This window comes from Mesitornis unicolor, unplaced genomic scaffold, assembly GCF_000695765.1.
Source record: "Mesitornis unicolor isolate BGI_N332 unplaced genomic scaffold, ASM69576v1 scaffold13006, whole genome shotgun sequence".
NCBI lineage: Eukaryota > Metazoa > Chordata > Aves > Mesitornithiformes > Mesitornithidae > Mesitornis > Mesitornis unicolor.
In genome coordinates, this window is record NW_010193041.1 from 10,304 (window position 1) to 16,357 (window position 6,054).

Genomic DNA, 6,054 nt, shown 5'->3' on the forward strand with positions numbered 1-6,054 from the left:
TAACAAGTCCTCTTATAAGCAATGGTGACATCAAGCCTTTAATCTAGTGCTGTCAATGTATTATTTCTTGTGGGAAAATGCGGTATTGCAATAGCCCAAAGTAATTTTTTTAGTTGTATTTTCACCTGTGATGTGGGGGAGGAGGAGTAGAGATGATGAGAGACGTCTGTCTGGTCTGGAAAACAACAGGTTCTCAAGTATTTTGTACTACTTTTGTACCACTACCAGGTAACGAAGCTACTGGTGTTCTCTTAAGGCTTATTCTTACATGTAAAAAATGTAACAGCCTAGGTTTTAAGATATAGACAATACATGATCTATACCTCTGCAACACATTTCCACCACTGAAGCAAAAATATCTGTTCATACGTATAAGTAATGGTAGGAAAGTGCCAGGGTGTCAAGAAAGTCACCCTGCAACAATGCACATCTTTTCAAAAAAGCTCAAAAGAATTGGCAATAATACATCGTATGCTGAAACTGGGTTTTCATTGAACCGAGTTTTTCCTAGTTCCCGTTAAATCATGATGCTGGGACAAAGTTAGGACTCTACAAGCTAGGCTTGGATCCAGCATTAACAAAGCAAACATACTTGAAATGTTATGCAAGATGCAAGAGGCTTATACTTCTTGTTACCTTGAAGGTGTTTTCTAGTTCAGCTCAGAGTCAGGTTAAAGGGCTCCAACGTGCAGCTGGTTGAGCTTGCCAGGTCCCAGCCCTCTCACAGCAGCACTCTGCCTCCCTAGAGACCTCCATCGGATGGCAGCTCATCCCCAGCTAACGGACAGGAGGCAGAAGAATAGCTACACTCTATTTTACATGACTCCTGATGTAAAGAGGTTATTTTGCAGCAGGTCTGGCATTCTATTCCTTGAGGAGTTTGCAAGCTCGTACTCCTCTTCCCTCTCCGCCGTGAGCAGGCAGGTTACATGCCAGAGCTGGGGCTCAGGACACAAGCTACCCAGGTACAGGCTGCTCTGCTGCGGCCGGTTGCGTGTGTCCTCCTGGACCATCCCGGACCACAGCCCCAAGCTCCAGGTTCCACCCAACCCAGCAGAGAGCAGAAGAAAACATCAATGGAGAAACAGCAAGACAGCACCACACTGCGACAAACAGCCTCAATGGGAGTCTACACAGACCCCCCAGAGATGCATCAGAATTGTTCCTAAAAGCCCCGTTTTAAACCTACAGCATTTCTTTTTGCAACATGCAGGTTAAAACCGTGCTGAAACAGCCCTAATTGCTGTGCAACCAGATGAGGCTCAATCCAGGCTGCTCGAGTGACAAGCAAGGAGAGCTCAGGGAGGGCAGCACAATATTTTGTCAATACTTAGAGCTGTTTCCTCACAAGCCATTTTGTTGAATGACGACTAGTTAAGCTTGGCTACAGGTCAATTCATCTCGCTTTCAGTATGGCTGGGTAGATGGGAGTAGCAGGATGGATGGGGGAATGTCTCAGAATACCAAATCAGAGGGACAAAACGCTTCTGCAGGAGGCCTGAGACAGCTGCTGGGGCTGGTGAGTAATCCACTACTGCAGAGCCACTTCACAGACTTGATCTTTCATTCTGATGGTAATTAGTAACCTTACCTAAAGAATATCTCAACTTTTTCCTTTGCAGATTACATGAACTAAGATATATCCAGAAATATGAAAAGGAGGCTGAAGTTTACACCCGCAGTAATCGTAAGAGCCTTGAAATATTTTCCTTTTGATCATATTTTACATGTATGTGAAAGGTTTTAGAAATAGAACAACTAAAATTGGAACAACACAAACCCCTGCAAAACTCAAATTAAAAAGAGTGAGCCAAGACAGCATATGCCCTTTCCAAGAGGAAGGGAATGCATAATAAATCTGGGAATAAAGCCACCTAACTCCTGGCAAGACAGCTCGGCAAAACAGATAATAAAACAATCCTACCAATACAGTCATAAGACATTCAGAGCTAGAGTTAATGTATCCTTTATTCATTATTAGAAATATAAATAGCTTTAGTTTGTGACAGATTTTAAGTATTTCCTGTAGGAAGGGATTCAGCAGTCTTAACCTGCAATATAGCAACAAAAAAAGTAGATATGAAGTTGTGTTTGACAGGAAGCAAAAGGCATTAAAAACTAGAAATAGCATCAGAAGCTGACTAACTGTTGAGGGACAAGCAACTGAGCACCTCCAGCTTTACCAGCACCAAAAAGTAGAAATATCTCCTCTCCTCTCCCTCCCACACGTGCATCTTGGTAACTTCACTTGCCTCCACAGAAGACAAAATTGCTCGAAAGAAGCACGCCCCGGCTGACCGCTAAGTTGGCACTGCAGACTGCAGTTCCAGAAAGCCAGCAACCTTACTCCCATCACCTCCGTTCACCTAAAAAAAGTGACTCATCGAGGAACGGTGCGGGATTACAAAGGCACTAAAGATGTGGCATGAATAACGTCATCTTTTACAGAGACACTATCAAGCCATTATTTACTAAGCTAACTAATTAGCCAGCCACCCTTGCAGATAATGAGAATGCATTAAAGTATTTAAAATTCCAGCACAAGCCTGACACATACAAAGTGGCTGCCCTTCTTCAAAAGAAAACTGATGTCAAAGGAAATAAACCACTTAGGAGCAGTCAGCACATCTGAGGTGGAGTGGGAAGGCAGCATCACCTACTAAGGGTTCAGAAAAAGGAAACAAAGCAGAGAGCCATGGGATACAGAGGTATTCCACATTTCTATTGTACCAGCCTCTACTTGTAGAGAAATCATTAGATAGATGACTTAAATTAGCATTAGATAGATGATAAGGCAGCAGCTATTCAAAACAAACAATTAATGTACAGAACTGTACAGTCTGGCACAGGAAAATAGGGAAATTGAATGTACTTAGGCTGACAGTGATGTGAAAAACCCAGCTGGTTAAATTCAGTTTTACACCAAGAAATAAGCTTTAACCGAACATACGCTTCACTTCACTCTAGTGCTGAAAGCACCCTTCCCTTTACACAGGCACTGCTCCAGAAGTGGGTAATATAACCAAAATCAGAGAGCAAGTTTACAAAGTGCATAAAATAAATTAATTCATCTGCTGGAAATGACACCAGGAATACTCCCAGGGATTGTGAGTTCCCTGTGTACTTGATGTACTGCTTTTTCAAAAAGATTTCCTAACCTCCAACTGAGAGTAGTGATGATTTTGGAGCGAGGAGATGTTTCCACAGCCCTACAAAACTGTTTGAGGATAAAAATGTAGAAGAAGTTTTGAGATTTTGACTTTTACAGTCTTTGTGAATAAGTCTTCATGATAGCGTAAGGGGGAGTATCAGGACACAAAGATCCGCTGCTTAATTACTACCTTTTTCTCCACACACACATTCCTCACAGGATCCCCTCATTCACTTTAGTCACAACTCCCACAGCAGAGTCCCACAGCATCTGCATACGCAGGAGCAGCCGTTTGGGGAGTGAAAGGCTGCGTTTGACAACAGAGGTGGGAGAAGAGTAGGAGACCACCGCAGCCAGGCGAGCCCAGGCAGCAACCTTAACAGCAGCCACAGGAGAGCCAAACATGCTCTCACTCAGCCCTTGCATCACAAGAACACAAACTTTAAAGTCTGCAAGACCCTGCCTTCCTCAATTAAAAGATCTCCTAGGAAGAAACCTGACCATCTTGTAGGTCATTAGCTCCAAAGCGGTCAACTCCTCAAGTGCAAGACAGAAGAGCTTTCAACTTTCTTTTTTCAACATTTCAGTTTTCTGCATTAACTTCTCATTTTCTTGGCTGTTTTCAGTCCAGTGACCTCTAGAATTGGGATTCTTTGACTTCTGGAGAGGTGCCCAAAAACTCATGCTGCCTCTAAGGAAATCCACAATTTGGCATTTAAGGGGAGCAGTATCAAATGATACAGCTGCAGTCTGAGTTTGTACTTGACATTAGAGCTCTCGTGTCACCTTCTTCCCCTGAAATGACTCAATAAAGACAGTCCTCAAAGGAGAGGTTCAAAGGCACAGCAGAGGAGAGCAAGCAAGCCCCACATTACAATTTTTTCCCTATACAGTCTACGGAGCTGACTGCTGAGGTGGGGAAAGACACACACATGAACCCTCTGAAAAAAGGGAAATGAAAGCGAAGCCACAGAAGCCACCCGGGCAGTATAACATAGCCAGGCACTCAACCTCTACACAGGTAGAATTAATCGCTGGGATTTAATGAAGATGTTGAAGATGTTTTGAATTAAACTGATGTATACTTAAAAGCAATGCAGAATATTAAGTTAAAAATCGTAGGGCTAGCACAGTAATTAAGGTACATGACTTGGGCTGCCACTGACATTCAGCGCTGTAATTCAACTGCTGGGAGAAACATCTACCAAGACCTTCCAACACCAGATACAGGACAGACTATGTGTGCCACAAGCAAGTCTCAGGGTTATTGTCCTACTCGGAAAACAGGATTATTTTAAAAGCATTATATACCAGTGCGGCTAATTAACATCTGGACTGAACCTGAAACCTGCCAATACGAATGGTCACAAGCTGCTATCAGAAAGAAAAGAAACTTCAAAATATAGGTGAGTCTCAAGCACATAATGAGGGGTGTCTCAAAGAAGTTGCAGGATAGTTCAGGATCTCCAGCATTCCTCAATACTTCTGTGTGTGCTTCTTCTAATTTTGAGAGAAATTATGCAACTACACTCATACATCAAGACAACATCAAAAAAAATTAACTGTACCAGAATTATTTGAAGTCTTCAATAGTTTAAGATAGTAAATGTTCTGACTCTCCCAAAGTGCCCCTATGTACAGCCTCACACTGCATGAACACATCTTAATCTGTCATTATAAAAGTGAACAAACAAACCTTCAACACAAACAAAAAGGTGCCTGCCTCACTTGTAGGTGGGAATCTTAGTCCAAAATCCAAACTACTTTATGCAATGAAAATAAAAAGTACTTTTTGTTGTTCTTAAAGGAGTCCATATTTTAAATACAAGACCAAAATTACTCCCTAAAATGGAGCAGATAAAAAGCAAGGTAGAAGGAAAACGTGGAGCAAGCAAGAAGCAGAAAGGGCTCGGTGACCCGAGCAGCCCCCAAGGACATCGACCCGCTGCCCAGCCAGCTTCGCCCAGCAGAGCTGTGAGTTGGTCTGCAGCTGCCAAGCCCAACTTGTTTGCATCCAGAAGCACTGTACCTCATCTCTCACCAGTTATTCCACCGCACATTTTCTCTGCTCCACAGAGAGAGGATACTTAAGACACTCAGCTGTCAATGTACCATACTTATAAAGTCAAACAATTTCTAAACCTGAACCCTTTGTTTTCAAAGCCTTTTTATTTTTTTCCCAAAGAGCTACCAGGCTTCATTTTCCAAGTTCTTTCTGCAGGTTTCAAAGTAACTGATAATGTCAATTCAAGTTATCATATTCAGTAAACCACAGATGACAACACCTCAGGCACACAGAAGAGATTCGGAGCCGAGAGGCTTTTTTTTTTTCCTTTGGCCACATATGGCAGCAGTAGAGCACCCAATAAATGGCAGCAACTTTTTTTTTTGACAGTCAGAGGTTAACATATCTGCAGTACGAGTCAATAATCCACGAACGGCTGCACATCACGCAACATTTGCGTTCAGTCTGAAACAGAAATGCTGAAGAAAAATACATTAGTTTATGAAAGGCACAGTAATTGACAAAAGCAAGCTCAGAATCATGCAACTTTGCCTTTTCACTGACTACTGCTCATTTTGCAAATGCCCTGGTTTTCCCCTTATGGCCTGATGACCAGGGAAAACTTCTTCTAATTGGTGCTGAAGAAAACCCATCTTTTAGCACACCTTTGCAAGGAAGCTCTCAGCCTGAGAGCCTTTTTGCTGTTGTTACTGCAAAGAAACAACTCTTCCAGAGTGCCAATTCAGTAAGAAAATTTTTTGACTATACCATCTCCAAAGTAAGTCTTTTCAAACAGCTTTGAGCAGAAGACTTTTAACCCTGGCACATACAAGTTGTTTCTGTTCTGGTTGTCTGCCCATTTGCCTCTAACTCCCCTCTCTCCTGCTGAGGAAGCGTC